At 36.8% G+C, this 16,275-nt stretch overlaps 16 non-coding genes across 16 annotated transcripts; all 16 read right to left on the bottom strand.

Moving 5' to 3' along the window:
- Positions 1-93: 93 nt before the first annotated feature.
- TRNAF-GAA (transfer RNA phenylalanine (anticodon GAA)) lies at positions 94-166 on the bottom strand. Its single transcript has one exon. It is a non-coding gene; the product is annotated as a tRNA-Phe (tRNA).
- Positions 167-934: 768 nt separating this feature from the next.
- Positions 935-1,007, bottom strand: TRNAF-GAA (transfer RNA phenylalanine (anticodon GAA)). Its single transcript has one exon. It is a non-coding gene; the product is annotated as a tRNA-Phe (tRNA).
- A 629-nt stretch (positions 1,008-1,636) lies between these two features.
- Positions 1,637-1,709, bottom strand: TRNAF-GAA (transfer RNA phenylalanine (anticodon GAA)). The gene has a single exon. It is a non-coding gene; the product is annotated as a tRNA-Phe (tRNA).
- A 1,042-nt stretch (positions 1,710-2,751) lies between these two features.
- On the bottom strand, positions 2,752-2,824 carry TRNAF-GAA (transfer RNA phenylalanine (anticodon GAA)). The gene has a single exon. It is a non-coding gene; the product is annotated as a tRNA-Phe (tRNA).
- Positions 2,825-3,862: 1,038 nt separating this feature from the next.
- TRNAF-GAA (transfer RNA phenylalanine (anticodon GAA)) lies at positions 3,863-3,935 on the bottom strand. The gene has a single exon. It is a non-coding gene; the product is annotated as a tRNA-Phe (tRNA).
- A 2,277-nt stretch (positions 3,936-6,212) lies between these two features.
- On the bottom strand, positions 6,213-6,285 carry TRNAF-GAA (transfer RNA phenylalanine (anticodon GAA)). Its single transcript has one exon. It is a non-coding gene; the product is annotated as a tRNA-Phe (tRNA).
- Positions 6,286-7,040: 755 nt separating this feature from the next.
- Positions 7,041-7,113, bottom strand: TRNAF-GAA (transfer RNA phenylalanine (anticodon GAA)). Its single transcript has one exon. It is a non-coding gene; the product is annotated as a tRNA-Phe (tRNA).
- Positions 7,114-7,743: 630 nt separating this feature from the next.
- TRNAF-GAA (transfer RNA phenylalanine (anticodon GAA)) lies at positions 7,744-7,816 on the bottom strand. Its single transcript has one exon. It is a non-coding gene; the product is annotated as a tRNA-Phe (tRNA).
- Positions 7,817-8,857: 1,041 nt separating this feature from the next.
- TRNAF-GAA (transfer RNA phenylalanine (anticodon GAA)) lies at positions 8,858-8,930 on the bottom strand. The gene has a single exon. It is a non-coding gene; the product is annotated as a tRNA-Phe (tRNA).
- A 630-nt stretch (positions 8,931-9,560) lies between these two features.
- Positions 9,561-9,633, bottom strand: TRNAF-GAA (transfer RNA phenylalanine (anticodon GAA)). The gene has a single exon. It is a non-coding gene; the product is annotated as a tRNA-Phe (tRNA).
- A 1,041-nt stretch (positions 9,634-10,674) lies between these two features.
- Positions 10,675-10,747, bottom strand: TRNAF-GAA (transfer RNA phenylalanine (anticodon GAA)). The gene has a single exon. It is a non-coding gene; the product is annotated as a tRNA-Phe (tRNA).
- A 1,176-nt stretch (positions 10,748-11,923) lies between these two features.
- On the bottom strand, positions 11,924-11,996 carry TRNAF-GAA (transfer RNA phenylalanine (anticodon GAA)). The gene has a single exon. It is a non-coding gene; the product is annotated as a tRNA-Phe (tRNA).
- Positions 11,997-12,763: 767 nt separating this feature from the next.
- TRNAF-GAA (transfer RNA phenylalanine (anticodon GAA)) lies at positions 12,764-12,836 on the bottom strand. The gene has a single exon. It is a non-coding gene; the product is annotated as a tRNA-Phe (tRNA).
- A 629-nt stretch (positions 12,837-13,465) lies between these two features.
- TRNAF-GAA (transfer RNA phenylalanine (anticodon GAA)) lies at positions 13,466-13,538 on the bottom strand. The gene has a single exon. It is a non-coding gene; the product is annotated as a tRNA-Phe (tRNA).
- Positions 13,539-14,579: 1,041 nt separating this feature from the next.
- Positions 14,580-14,652, bottom strand: TRNAF-GAA (transfer RNA phenylalanine (anticodon GAA)). The gene has a single exon. It is a non-coding gene; the product is annotated as a tRNA-Phe (tRNA).
- A 1,450-nt stretch (positions 14,653-16,102) lies between these two features.
- Positions 16,103-16,175, bottom strand: TRNAF-GAA (transfer RNA phenylalanine (anticodon GAA)). Its single transcript has one exon. It is a non-coding gene; the product is annotated as a tRNA-Phe (tRNA).
- Between the last annotated feature and the right edge of the window lie 100 nt (positions 16,176-16,275).

Genomic DNA, 16,275 nt, shown 5'->3' with positions numbered 1-16,275 from the left:
TACATATGTTTCTGCTCAACATTAGCAATAATGTGAAGAACATGCAGATAATGCAACCATGCTTAAAAGTAAATCATGGGACACTGCAACCAATGCCGAAACCCGGGATCGAACCAGGGACCTTTAGATCTTCAGTCTAACGCTCTCCCAACTGAGCTATTTCGGCTTCCCTTTGATGCAGTATTTCGCTTTTGGATCGGTGAGCATATTCCAAAAAAAAAAAAAACAACTCGGATCAAGTTTTGTGACTACAGAACAGATATAAGTTGTGCAAGCTTCAACATATACTGATTTACAGTGATTTATTAGAATGTTGAACCCACTGATGAGATCCCAATTTCGTTGTTGAAGAGGATAACTAATGTGTGGAGCACGTTTTCCAAAAAATAAACGTTGTCAAAACGGAGATATTGAAAAGGACAGCTGATCTTAAAAGGTGAGACTAAGTATGTTTCAGAAGTTAGAAACCATTGCCAATGCTTGGGATTTAAGTCTGGGCATTTTAAGTTTACAGTTCTCCACTCCAATATTATCAAGTTATAACCACGACTAGGGATCTTCGGATGTGCCGGATAACATTCTTCCAACAGTGAACATTTTGATAGTAGAACATAGAAAATAAAGCAACAAAAAGATGCCAACGCCAAGAAGTTTTAATCCAAGTCAAGCCAGAAGTAACATATGTGATCACTTACATGCTGATGTACATATGTTTCTGCTCAACATTAGCAATAATGTGAAGAACATGCAGATAATGCAACCATGCTTAAAAGTAAATCATGGGACACTTTTAATCTAAATCAAGCCAGAAGTAACATATGTGATCACTTACATGCTGATGTACATATGTTTCTGCTCAACATTAGCAATAATGTGAAGAACATGCAGATAATGCAACCATGCTTAAAAGTAAATCATGGGACACTGCAACCAATGCCGAAACCCGGGATCGAACCAGGGACCTTTAGATCTTCAGTCTAACGCTCTCCCAACTGAGCTATTTCGGCTTCCCTTTGATGTAGTATTTCGCTTTTGGATCGGTGAGCATATTCAAAAAAAAAAAAACAACTCGGATCAAGTTTTGTGACTACAGAACAGATATAAGTTGTGCAAGCTTCAACATATACTGATTTACAGTGATTTATTAGAATGTTGAACCCACTGATGAGATCCCAATTTCGTTGTTGAAGAGGATAACTAATGTGTGGAGCACGTTTTCCAAAAAATAAACGTTGTCAAAACGGAGATATTGAAAAGGACAGCTGATCTTAAAAGGTGAGACTAAGTATGTTTCAGAAGTTAGAAACCATTGCCAATGCTTGGGATTTAAGTCTGGGCATTTTAAGTTTACAGTTCTCCACTCCAATATTATCAAGTTATAACCACGACTAGGGATCTTCGGATGTGCCGGATAACATTCTTCCAACAGTGAACATTTTGATAGTAGAACATAGAAAATAAAGCAACAAAAATATGCCAACGCCAAGAAGTTTTAATCTAAGTCAAGCCAGAAGTAACATATGTGATCACTTACATGCTGATGTACATATGTTTCTGCTCAACATTAGCAATAATGTGAAGAACATGCAGATAATGCAACCATGCTTAAAAGTAAATCATGGGACACTGCAACCATTGCCGAAACCCGGGATCGAACCAGGGACCTTTAGATCTTCAGTCTAACGCTCTCCCAACTGAGCTATTTCGGCTTCCCTTTGAAGCAGTATTTCGCTTTTGGATCGGTGAGCATATTCCAAAAAAAAAAAAAACAACTCGGATCAAGTTTTGTGACTACAGAACAGATATAAGTTGTGCAAGCTTCAACATATACTGATTTACAGTGATTTATTAGAATGTTGAACCCACTGATGAGATCCCAATTTCGTTGTTGAAGAGGATAACTAATGTGTGGAGCACGTTTTCCAAAAAATAAACGTTGTCAAAACGGAGATATTGAAAAGGACAGCTGATCTTAAAAGGTGAGACTAAGTATGTTTCAGAAGTTAGAAACCATTGCCAATGCTTGGGATTTAAGTCTGGGCATTTTAAGTTTACAGTTCTCCACTCCAATATTATCAAGTTATAACCACGACTAGGGATCTTCGGATGTGCCGGATAACATTCTTCCAACAGTGAACATTTTGATAGTAGAACATAGAAAATAAAGCAACAAAAAGATGCCAACGCCAAGAAGTTTTAATCTAAGTCAAGCCAGAAGTAACATATGTGATCACTTACATGCTGATGTACATATGTTTCTGCTCAACATTAGCAATAATGTGAAGAACATGCAGATAATGCAACCATGCTTAAAAGTAAATCATGGGACACTTTTAATCTAAGTCAAGCCAGAAGTAACATATGTGATCACTTACATGCTGATGAACATATGTTTCTGCTCAACATTAGCAATAATGTGAAGAACATGCAGATAATGCAACCATGCTTAAAAGTAAATCATGGGACACTTTTAATCTAATTCAAGCCAGAAGTAACATATGTGATCACTTACATGCTGATGTACATAGGTTTCTGCTCAACATTAGCAATAATGTGAAGAACATGCAGATAATGCAACCATGCTTAAAAGTAAATCATGGGACACTTTTAATCTAAGTCAAGCCAGAAGTAACATATGTGATCACTTACATGCTGATGTACATATGTTTCTGCTCAACATTAGCAATAATGTGAAGAACATGCAGATAATGCAACCATGCTTAAAAGTAAATCATGGGACACAGCAACCAATGCCGAAACCCGGGATCGAACCAGGGACCTTTAGATCTTCAGTCTAACGCTCTCCCAACTGAGCTATTTCGGCTTCCCGTTCATGTAGTATTTCGTTTTTGGATCGGCGAGCATATTCAAAAAAAAAAAACAACTCGGATCAAGTTTTGTGACTACAGAACAGATATAAGTTGTGCAAGCTTCAACATATACTGATTTACAGTGATTTATTAGAATGTTGACCCACTGATGAGATCCCAATTTCGTTGTTGAAGAGGATAACTAATGTGTGGAGCACGTTTTCCAAAAAATAAACGTTGTCAAAACGGAGATATTGAAAAGGACAGCTGATCTTAAAAGGTGAGACTAAGTATGTTTCAGAAGGTAGAAACCATTGCCAATGCTTGGGATTTAAGTCTGGGCATTTTAAGTTTACAGTTCTCCACTCCAATATTATCAAGTTATAACCACGACTAGGGATCTTCGGATGTGCCGGATAACATTCTTCCAACAGTGAACATTTTGATAGTAGAACATAGAAAATAAAGCAACAAAAAGATGCCAACGCCAAGAAGTTTTAATCTAAGTCAAGCCAGAAGTAACATATGTGATCACTTACATGCTGATGTACATATGTTTCTGCTCAACATTAGCAATAATGTGAAGAACATGCAGATAATGCAACCATGCTTAAAAGTAAATCATGGGACACTTTTAATCTAAGTCAAGCCAGAAGTAACATATGTGATCACTTACATGCTGATGTACATATGTTTCTGCTCAACATTAGCAATAATGTGAAGAACATGCAGATAATGCAACCATGCTTAAAAGTAAATCATGGGACACTTTTAATCTAATTCAAGCCAGAAGTAACATATGTGATCACTTACATGCTGATGTACATAGGTTTCTGCTCAACATTAGCAATAATGTGAAGAACATGCAGATAATGCAACCATGCTTAAAAGTAAATCATGGGACACTTTTAATCTAAGTCAAGCCAGAAGTAACATATGTGATCACTTACATGCTGATGTACATATGTTTCTGCTCAACATTAGCAATAATGTGAAGAACATGCAGATAATGCAACCATGCTTAAAAGTAAATTATGGGACACTGCAACCAATGCCGAAACCCGGGATCGAACCAGGGACCTTTAGATCTTCAGTCTAACGCTCTCCCAACTGAGCTATTTCGGCTTCCCGTTCATGTAGTATTTCGCTTTTGGATCGGCGAGCATATTCAAAAAAAAAAAACAACTCGGATCAAGTTTTGTGACTACAGAACAGATATAAGTTGTGCAAGCTTCAACATATACAGATTTACAGTGATTTATTAGAATGTTGAACCCACTGATGAGATCCCAATTTCGTTGTTGAAGAGGATAACTAATGTGTGGAGCACGTTTTCCAAAAAATAAACGTTGTCAAAACGGAGATATTGAAAAGGACAGCTGATCTTAAAAGGTGAGACTAAGTATGTTTCAGAAGGTAGAAACCATTGCCAATGCTTGGGATTTAAGTCTGGGCATTTTAAGTTTACAGTTCTCCACTCCAATATTATCAAGTTATAACCACGACTAGGGATCTTCGGATGTGCCGGATAACATTCTTCCAACAGTGAACATTTTGATAGTAGAACATAGAAAATAAAGCAACAAAAAGATGCCAACGCCAAGAAGTTTTAATCTAAGTCAAGCCAGAAGTAACATATGTGATCACTTACATGCTGATGTACATGTTTCTGCTCAACATTAGCAATAATATGAAGAACATGCAGATAATGCAACCATGCTTAAAAGTAAATCATGGGACACTTTTAATCTAAGTCAAGCCAGAAGTAACATATGTGATCACTTACATGCTGATGTACATATGTTTCTGCTCAACATTAGCAATAATGTGAAGAACATGCAGATAATGCAACCATGCTTAAAAGTAAATCATGGGACACTGCAACCAATGTCGAAACCCAGGATCGAACCAGGGACCTTTAGTCTAACGCTCTCCCAACTGAGCTATTTCGGCTTCCCGTTGATGCAGTATTTCGCTTTTGGATCGGTGAGCATATTCCAAAAAAAAAACAACTCGGATCAAGTTTTGTGACTACAGAACAGATATAAGTTGTGCAAGCTTCAACATATACAGATTTACAGTGATTTATTAGAATGTTGAACCCACTGATGAGATCCCAATTTCGTTGTTGAAGAGGATAACTAATGTGTGGAGCACGTTTTCCAAAAAATAAACGTTGTCAAAACGGAGATATTGAAAAGGACAGCTGATCTTAAAAGGTGAGACTAAGTATGTTTCAGAAGGTAGAAACCATTGCCAATGCTTGGGATTTAAGTCTGGGCATTTTAAGTTTACAGTTCTCCACTCCAATATTATCAAGTTATAACCACGACTAGGGATCTTCGGATGTGCCGGATAACATTCTTCCAACAGTGAACATTTTGATAGTAGAACATAGAAAATAAAGCAACAAAAATATGCCAACGCCAAGAAGTTTTAATCTAAGTCAAGCCAGAAGTAACATATGTGATCACTTACATGCTGATGTACATATGTTTCTGCTCAACATTAGCAATAATGTGAAGAACATGCAGATAATGCAACCATGCTTAAAAGTAAATCATGGGACACTTTTAATCTAAGTCAAGCCAGAAGTAACATATGTGATCACTTACATGCTGATGAACATATGTTTCTGCTCAACATTAGCAATAATGTGAAGAACATGCAGATAATGCAACCATGCTTAAAAGTAAATCATGGGACACTTTTAATCTAATTCAAGCCAGAAGTAACATATGTGATCACTTACATGCTGATGTACATAGGTTTCTGCTCAGCATTAGCAATAATGTGAAGAACATGCAGATAATGCAACCATGCTTAAAAGTAAATCATGGGACACTTTTAATCTAAGTCAAGCCAGAAGTAACATATGTGATCACTTACATGCTGATGTACATATGTTTCTGCTCAACATTAGCAATAATGTGAAGAACATGCAGATAATGCAACCATGCTTAAAAGTAAATCATGGGACACTTTTAATCTAAGTCAAGCCAGAAGTAACATATGTGATCACTTACATGCTGATGTACATATGTTTCTGCTCAACATTAGCAATAATGTGAAGAACATGCAGATAATGCAACCATGCTTAAAAGTAAATCATGGGACACTTTTAATCTAAGTCAAGCCAGAAGTAACATATGTGATCACTTACATGCTGATGTACATATGTTTCTGCTCAACATTAGCAATAATGTGAAGAACATGCAGATAATGCAACCATGCTTAAAAGTAAATCATGGGACACTTTTAATCTAATTCAAGCCAGAAGTAACATATGTGATCACTTACATGCTGATGTACATATGTTTCTGCTCAACATTAGCAATAATGTGAAGAACATGCAGATAATGCAACCATGCTTAAAAGTAAATCATGGGACATTGCAACCAATGCCGAAACCCGGGATCGAACCAGGGACCTTTAGATCTTCAGTCTAACGCTCTCCCAACTGAGCTATTTCGGCTTCCCGTTCATGTAGTATTTCGCTTTTGGATCGGCGAGCATATTCAAAAAAAAAAACAACTCGGATCAAGTACAGAACAGATATAAGTTGTGCAAGCTTCAACATATACAGATTTACAGTGATTTATTAGAATGTTGAACCCACTGATGAGATCCCAATTTCGTTGTTGAAGAGGATAACTAATGTGTGGAGCACGTTTTCCAAAAAATAAACGTTGTCAAAACGGAGATATTGAAAAGGACAGCTGATCTTAAAAGGTGAGACTAAGTATGTTTCAGAAGGTAGAAACCATTGCCAATGCTTGGGATTTAAGTCTGGGCATTTTAAGTTTACAGTTCTCCACTCCAATATTATCAAGTTATAACCACGACTAGGGATCTTCGGATGTGCCGGATAACATTCTTCCAACAGTCAACATTTTGATAGTAGAACATAGAAAATAAAGCAACAAAAAGATGCCAACGCCAAGAAGTTTTAATCCAAGTCAAGCCAGAAGTAACATATGTGATCACTTACATGCTGATGTACATATGTTTCTGCTCAACATTAGCAATAATGTGAAGAACATGCAGATAATGCAACCATGCTTAAAAGTAAATCATGGGACACTTTTAATCTAAATCAAGCCAGAAGTAACATATGTGATCACTTACATGCTGATGTACATATGTTTCTGCTCAACATTAGCAATAATGTGAAGAACATGCAGATAATGCAACCATGCTTAAAAGTAAATCATGGGACACTGCAACCAATGCCGAAACCCGGGATCGAACCAGGGACCTTTAGATCTTCAGTCTAACGCTCTCCCAACTGAGCTATTTCGGCTTCCCTTTGATGTAGTATTTCGCTTTTGGATCGGTGAGCATATTCAAAAAAAAAAAAAACAACTCGGATCAAGTTTTGTGACTACAGAACAGATATAAGTTGTGCAAGCTTCAACATATACTGATTTACAGTGATTTATTAGAATGTTGAACCCACTGATGAGATCCCAATTTCGTTGTTGAAGAGGATAACTAATGTGTGGAGCACGTTTTCCAAAAAATAAACGTTGTCAAAACGGAGATATTGAAAAGGACAGCTGATCTTAAAAGGTGAGACTAAGTATGTTTCAGAAGTTAGAAACCATTGCCAATGCTTGGGATTTAAGTCTGGGCATTTTAAGTTTACAGTTCTCCACTCCAATATTATCAAGTTATAACCACGACTAGGGATCTTCGGATGTGCCGGATAACATTCTTCCAACAGTGAACATTTTGATAGTAGAACATAGAAAATAAAGCAACAAAAATATGCCAACGCCAAGAAGTTTTAATCTAAGTCAAGCCAGAAGTAACATATGTGATCACTTACATGCTGATGTACATATGTTTCTGCTCAACATTAGCAATAATGTGAAGAACATGCAGATAATGCAACCATGCTTAAAAGTAAATCATGGGACACTGCAACCATTGCCGAAACCCGGGATCGAACCAGGGACCTTTAGATCTTCAGTCTAACGCTCTCCCAACTGAGCTATTTCGGCTTCCCTTTGAAGCAGTATTTCGCTTTTGGATCGGTGAGCATATTCCAAAAAAAAAAAAACAACTCGGATCAAGTTTTGTGACTACAGAACAGATATAAGTTGTGCAAGCTTCAACATATACTGATTTACAGTGATTTATTAGAATGTTGAACCCACTGATGAGATCCCAATTTCGTTGTTGAAGAGGATAACTAATGTGTGGAGCACGTTTTCCAAAAAATAAACGTTGTCAAAACGGAGATATTGAAAAGGACAGCTGATCTTAAAAGGTGAGACTAAGTATGTTTCAGAAGTTAGAAACCATTGCCAATGCTTGGGATTTAAGTCTGGGCATTTTAAGTTTACAGTTCTCCACTCCAATATTATCAAGTTATAACCACGACTAGGGATCTTCGGATGTGCCGGATAACATTCTTCCAACAGTGAACATTTTGATAGTAGAACATAGAAAATAAAGCAACAAAAAGATGCCAACGCCAAGAAGTTTTAATCTAAGTCAAGCCAGAAGTAACATATGTGATCACTTACATGCTGATGTACATATGTTTCTGCTCAACATTAGCAATAATGTGAAGAACATGCAGATAATGCAACCATGCTTAAAAGTAAATCATGGGACACTTTTAATCTAAGTCAAGCCAGAAGTAACATATGTGATCACTTACATGCTGATGAACATATGTTTCTGCTCAACATTAGCAATAATGTGAAGAACATGCAGATAATGCAACCATGCTTAAAAGTAAATCATGGGACACTTTTAATCTAATTCAAGCCAGAAGTAACATATGTGATCACTTACATGCTGATGTACATAGGTTTCTGCTCAACATTAGCAATAATGTGAAGAACATGCAGATAATGCAACCATGCTTAAAAGTAAATCATGGGACACTTTTAATCTAAGTCAAGCCAGAAGTAACATATGTGATCACTTACATGCTGATGTACATATGTTTCTGCTCAACATTAGCAATAATGTGAAGAACATGCAGATAATGCAACCATGCTTAAAAGTAAATCATGGGACACTGCAACCATTGCCGAAACCCGGGATCGAACCAGGGACCTTTAGATCTTCAGTCTAACGCTCTCCCAACTGAGCTATTTCGGCTTCCCTTTGATGTAGTATTTCGCTTTTGGATCGGTGAGCATATTCAAAAAAAAAAAAAACAACTCGGATCAAGTTTTGTGACTACAGAACAGATATAAGTTGTGCAAGCTTCAACATATACTGATTTACAGTGATTTATTAGAATGTTGAACCCACTGATGAGATCCCAATTTCGTTGTTGAAGAGGATAACTAATGTGTGGAGCACGTTTTCCAAAAAATAAACGTTGTCAAAACGGAGATATTGAAAAGGACAGCTGATCTTAAAAGGTGAGACTAAGTATGTTTCAGAAGTTAGAAACCATTGCCAATGCTTGGGATTTAAGTCTGGGCATTTTAAGTTTACAGTTCTCCACTCCAATATTATCAAGTTATAACCACGACTAGGGATCTTCGGATGTGCCGGATAACATTCTTCCAACAGTGAACATTTTGATAGTAGAACATAGAAAATAAAGCAACAAAAATATGCCAACGCCAAGAAGTTTTAATCTAAGTCAAGCCAGAAGTAACATATGTGATCACTTACATGCTGATGTACATATGTTTCTGCTCAACATTAGCAATAATGTGAAGAACATGCAGATAATGCAACCATGCTTAAAAGTAAATCATGGGACACTGCAACCATTGCCGAAACCCGGGATCGAACCAGGGACCTTTAGATCTTCAGTCTAACGCTCTCCCAACTGAGCTATTTCGGCTTCCCTTTGAAGCAGTATTTCGCTTTTGGATCGGTGAGCATATTCCAAAAAAAAAAAAACAACTCGGATCAAGTTTTGTGACTACAGAACAGATATAAGTTGTGCAAGCTTCAACATATACTGATTTACAGTGATTTATTAGAATGTTGAACCCACTGATGAGATCCCAATTTCGTTGTTGAAGAGGATAACTAATGTGTGGAGCACGTTTTCCAAAAAATAAACGTTGTCAAAACGGAGATATTGAAAAGGACAGCTGATCTTAAAAGGTGAGACTAAGTATGTTTCAGAAGTTAGAAACCATTGCCAATGCTTGGGATTTAAGTCTGGGCATTTTAAGTTTACAGTTCTCCACTCCAATATTATCAAGTTATAACCACGACTAGGGATCTTCGGATGTGCCGGATAACATTCTTCCAACAGTGAACATTTTGATAGTAGAACATAGAAAATAAAGCAACAAAAAGATGCCAACGCCAAGAAGTTTTAATCTAAGTCAAGCCAGAAGTAACATATGTGATCACTTACATGCTGATGTACATATGTTTCTGCTCAACATTAGCAATAATGTGAAGAACATGCAGATAATGCAACCATGCTTAAAAGTAAATCATGGGACACTTTTAATCTAAGTCAAGCCAGAAGTAACATATGTGATCACTTACATGCTGATGAACATATGTTTCTGCTCAACATTAGCAATAATGTGAAGAACATGCAGATAATGCAACCATGCTTAAAAGTAAATCATGGGACACTTTTAATCTAATTCAAGCCAGAAGTAACATATGTGATCACTTACATGCTGATGTACATAGGTTTCTGCTCAACATTAGCAATAATGTGAAGAACATGCAGATAATGCAACCATGCTTAAAAGTAAATCATGGGACACTTTTAATCTAAGTCAAGCCAGAAGTAACATATGTGATCACTTACATGCTGATGTACATATGTTTCTGCTCAACATTAGCAATAATGTGAAGAACATGCAGATAATGCAACCATGCTTAAAAGTAAATCATGGGACACAGCAACCAATGCCGAAACCCGGGATCGAACCAGGGACCTTTAGATCTTCAGTCTAACGCTCTCCCAACTGAGCTATTTCGGCTTCCCGTTCATGTAGTATTTCGTTTTTGGATCGGCGAGCATATTCAAAAAAAAAAAACAACTCGGATCAAGTTTTGTGACTACAGAACAGATATAAGTTGTGCAAGCTTCAACATATACTGATTTACAGTGATTTATTAGAATGTTGAACCCACTGATGAGATCCCAATTTCGTTGTTGAAGAGGATAACTAATGTGTGGAGCACGTTTTCCAAAAAATAAACGTTGTCAAAACGGAGATATTGAAAAGGACAGCTGATCTTAAAAGGTGAGACTAAGTATGTTTCAGAAGGTAGAAACCATTGCCAATGCTTGGGATTTAAGTCTGGGCATTTTAAGTTTACAGTTCTCCACTCCAATATTATCAAGTTATAACCACGACTAGGGATCTTCGGATGTGCCGGATAACATTCTTCCAACAGTGAACATTTTGATAGTAGAACATAGAAAATAAAGCAACAAAAAGATGCCAACGCCAAGAAGTTTTAATCTAAGTCAAGCCAGAAGTAACATATGTGATCACTTACATGCTGATGTACATATGTTTCTGCTCAACATTAGCAATAATGTGAAGAACATGCAGATAATGCAACCATGCTTAAAAGTAAATCATGGGACACTTTTAATCTAAGTCAAGCCAGAAGTAACATATGTGATCACTTACATGCTGATGAACATATGTTTCTGCTCAACATTAGCAATAATGTGAAGAACATGCAGATAATGCAACCATGCTTAAAAGTAAATCATGGGACACTTTTAATCTAATTCAAGCCAGAAGTAACATATGTGATCACTTACATGCTGATGTACATAGGTTTCTGCTCAACATTAGCAATAATGTGAAGAACATGCAGATAATGCAACCATGCTTAAAAGTAAATCATGGGACACTTTTAATCTAAGTCAAGCCAGAAGTAACATATGTGATCACTTACATGCTGATGAACATATGTTTCTGCTCAACATTAGCAATAATGTGAAGAACATGCAGATAATGCAACCATGCTTAAAAGTAAATCATGGGACACTTTTAATCTAATTCAAGCCAGAAGTAACATATGTGATCACTTACATGCTGATGTACATATGTTTCTGCTCAACATTAGCAATAATGTGAAGAACATGCAGATAATGCAACCATGCACAAAAGTAAATCATGGGACATTGCAACCAATGCCGAAACCCGGGATCGAACCAGGGACCTTTAGATCTTCAGTCTAACGCTCTCCCAACTGAGCTATTTCGGCTTCCCTTTGATGCAGTATTTCGCTTTTGGATCGGTGAGCATATTCCAAAAAAAAAAAAACAACTCGGATCAAGTTTTGTGACTACAGAACAGATATAAGTTGTGCAAGCTTCAACATATACTGATTTACAGTGATTTATTAGAATGTTGAACCCACTGATGAGATCCCAATTTCGTTGTTGAAGAGGATAACTAATGTGTGGAGCACGTTTTCCAAAAAATAAACGTTGTCAAAACGGAGATATTGAAAAGGACAGCTGATCTTAAAAGGTGAGACTAAGTATGTTTCAGAAGTTAGAAACCATTGCCAATGCTTGGGATTTAAGTCTGGGCATTTTAAGTTTACAGTTCTCCACTCCAATATTATCAAGTTATAACCACGACTAGGGATCTTCGGATGTGCCGGATAACATTCTTCCAACAGTGAACATTTTGATAGTAGAACATAGAAAATAAAGCAACAAAAAGATGCCAACGCCAAGAAGTTTTAATCCAAGTCAAGCCAGAAGTAACATATGTGATCACTTACATGCTGATGTACATATGTTTCTGCTCAACATTAGCAATAATGTGAAGAACATGCAGATAATGCAACCATGCTTAAAAGTAAATCATGGGACACTTTTAATCTAAATCAAGCCAGAAGTAACATATGTGATCACTTACATGCTGATGTACATATGTTTCTGCTCAACATTAGCAATAATGTGAAGAACATGCAGATAATGCAACCATGCTTAAAAGTAAATCATGGGACACTGCAACCAATGCCGAAACCCGGGATCGAACCAGGGACCTTTAGATCTTCAGTCTAACGCTCTCCCAACTGAGCTATTTCGGCTTCCCTTTGATGTAGTATTTCGCTTTTGGATCGGTGAGCATATTCAAAAAAAAAAAAACAACTCGGATCAAGTTTTGTGACTACAGAACAGATATAAGTTGTGCAAGCTTCAACATATACTGATTTACAGTGATTTATTAGAATGTTGAACCCACTGATGAGATCCCAATTTCGTTGTTGAAGAGGATAACTAATGTGTGGAGCACGTTTTCCAAAAAATAAACGTTGTCAAAACGGAGATATTGAAAAGGACAGCTGATCTTAAAAGGTGAGACTAAGTATGTTTCAGAAGTTAGAAACCATTGCCAATGCTTGGGATTTAAGTCTGGGCATTTTAAGTTTACAGTTCTCCACTCCAATATTATCAAGTTATAACCACGACTAGGGATCTTCGGATGTGCCGGATAACATTCTTCCAACAGTGAACATTTTGATAGTAGAACATAGAAAATAAAGCAACAAAAATATGCCAACGCCAAGAAGTTTTAATCTAAGTCAAGCCAGAAGTAACATATGTGATCACTTACATGCTGATGTACATATGTTTCTGCTCAACATTAGCAATAATGTGAAGAACATGCAGATAATGCAACCATGCTTAAAAGTAAATCATGTGACACTGCAACCATTGCCGAAACCCGGGATCGAACCAGGGACCTTTAGATCTTCAGTCTAACGCTCTCCCAACTGAGCTATTTCGGCTTCCCTTTGAAGCAGTATTTCGCTTTTGGATCGGTGAGCATATTCCAAAAAAAAAAAAACAACTCGGATCAAGTTTTGTGACTACAGAACAGATATAAGTTGTGCAAGCTTCAACATATACTGATTTACAGTGATTTATTAGAATGTTGAACCCACTGATGAGATCCCAATTTCGTTGTTGAAGAGGATAACTAATGTGTGGAGCACGTTTTCCAAAAAATAAACGTTGTCAAAACGGAGATATTGAAAAGGACAGCTGATCTTAAAAGGTGAGACTAAGTATGTTTCAGAAGTTAGAAACCATTGCCAATGCTTGGGATTTAAGTCTGGGCATTTTAAGTTTACAGTTCTCCACTCCAATATTATCAAGTTATAACCACGACTAGGGATCTTCGGATGTGCCGGATAACATTCTTCCAACAGTGAACATTTTGATAGTAGAACATAGAAAATAAAGCAACAAAAAGATGCCAACGCCAAGAAGTTTTAATCTAAGTCAAGCCAGAAGTAACATATGTGATCACTTACATGCTGATGTACATATGTTTCTGCTCAACATTAGCAATAATGTGAAGAACATGCAGATAATGCAACCATGCTTAAAAGTAAATCATGGGACACTTTTAATCTAAGTCAAGCCAGAAGTAACATATGTGATCACTTACATGCTGATGAACATATGTTTCTGCTCAACATTAGCAATAATGTGAAGAACATGCAGATAATGCAACCATGCTTAAAAGTAAATCATGGGACACTTTTAATCTAATTCAAGCCAGAAGTAACATATGTGATCACTTACATGCTGATGTACATAGGTTTCTGCTCAACATTAGCAATAATGTGAAGAACATGCAGATAATGCAACCATGCTTAAAAGTAAATCATGGGACACTTTTAATCTAAGTCAAGCCAGAAGTAACATATGTGATCACTTACATGCTGATGTACATATGTTTCTGCTCAACATTAGCAATAATGTGAAGAACATGCAGATAATGCAACCATGCTTAAAAGTAAATCATGGGACACAGCAACCAATGCCGAAACCCGGGATCGAACCAGGGACCTTTAGATCTTCAGTCTAACGCTCTCCCAACTGAGCTATTTCGGCTTCCCGTTCATGTAGTATTTCGTTTTTGGATCGGCGAGCATATTCAAAAAAAAAAAAACAACTCGGATCAAGTTTTGTGACTACAGAACAGATATAAGTTGTGCAAGCTTCAACATATACTGATTTACAGTGATTTATTAGAATGTTGACCCACTGATGAGATCCCAATTTCGTTGTTGAAGAGGATAACTAATGTGTGGAGCACGTTTTCCAAAAAATAAACGTTGTCAAAACGGAGATATTGAAAAGGACAGCTGATCTTAAAAGGTGAGACTAAGTATGTTTCAGAAGGTAGAAACCATTGCCAATGCTTGGGATTTAAGTCTGGGCATTTTAAGTTTACAGTTCTCCACTCCAATATTATCAAGTTATAACCACGACTAGGGATCTTCGGATGTGCCGGATAACATTCTTCCAACAGTGAACATTTTGATAGTAGAACATAGAAAATAAAGCAACAAAAAGATGCCAACGCCAAGAAGTTTTAATCTAAGTCAAGCCAGAAGTAACATATGTGATCACTTACATGCTGATGTACATATGTTTCTGCTCAACATTAGCAATAATGTGAAGAACATGCAGATAATGCAACCATGCTTAAAAGTAAATCATGGGACACTTTTAATCTAAGTCAAGCCAGAAGTAACATATGTGATCACTTACATGCTGATGTACATATGTTTCTGCTCAACATTAGCAATAATGTGAAGAACATGCAGATAATGCAACCATGCTTAAAAGTAAATCATGGGACACTTTTAATCTAATTCAAGCCAGAAGTAACATATGTGATCACTTACATGCTGATGTACATAGGTTTCTGCTCAACATTAGCAATAATGTGAAGAACATGCAGATAATGCAACCATGCTTAAAAGTAAATCATGGGACACTTTTAATCTAAGTCAAGCCAGAAGTAACATATGTGATCACTTACATGCTGATGTACATATGTTTCTGCTCAACATTAGCAATAATGTGAAGAACATGCAGATAATGCAACCATGCTTAAAAGTAAATCATGGGACACTTTTAATCTAATTCAAGCCAGAAGTAACATATGTGATCACTTACATGCTGATGTACATAGGTTTCTGCTCAACATTAGCAATAATGTGAAGAACATGCAGATAATGCAACCATGCTTAAAAGTAAATCATGGGACACTTTTAATCTAAGTCAAGCCAGAAGTAACATATGTGATCACTTACATGCTGATGAACATATGTTTCTGCTCAACATTAGCAATAATGTGAAGAACATGCAGATAATGCAACCATGCTTAAAAGTAAATCATGGGACACTTTTAATCTAATTCAAGCCAGAAGTAACATATGTGATCACTTACATGCTGATGTACATATGTTTCTGCTCAACATTAGCAATAATGTGAAGAACATGCAGATAATGCAACCATGCACAAAAGTAAATCATGGGACATTGCAACCAATGCCGAAACCCGGGATCGAACCAGGGACCTTTAGATCTTCAGTCTAACGCTCTCCCAACTGAGCTATTTCGGCTTCCCTTTGATGCAGTATTTCGCTTTTGGATCGGTGAGCATATTCCAAAAAAAAAAAAACAACTCGGATCAAGTTTTGTGACTACAGAACAGATATAAGT

Source organism: Pelobates fuscus, chromosome 6 (genome assembly GCF_036172605.1).
Source record: "Pelobates fuscus isolate aPelFus1 chromosome 6, aPelFus1.pri, whole genome shotgun sequence".
NCBI lineage: Eukaryota > Metazoa > Chordata > Amphibia > Anura > Pelobatidae > Pelobates > Pelobates fuscus.
Note: the sequence above shows the minus strand (reverse complement) of the source record. Positions and strands in the feature narration are given on the sequence as shown.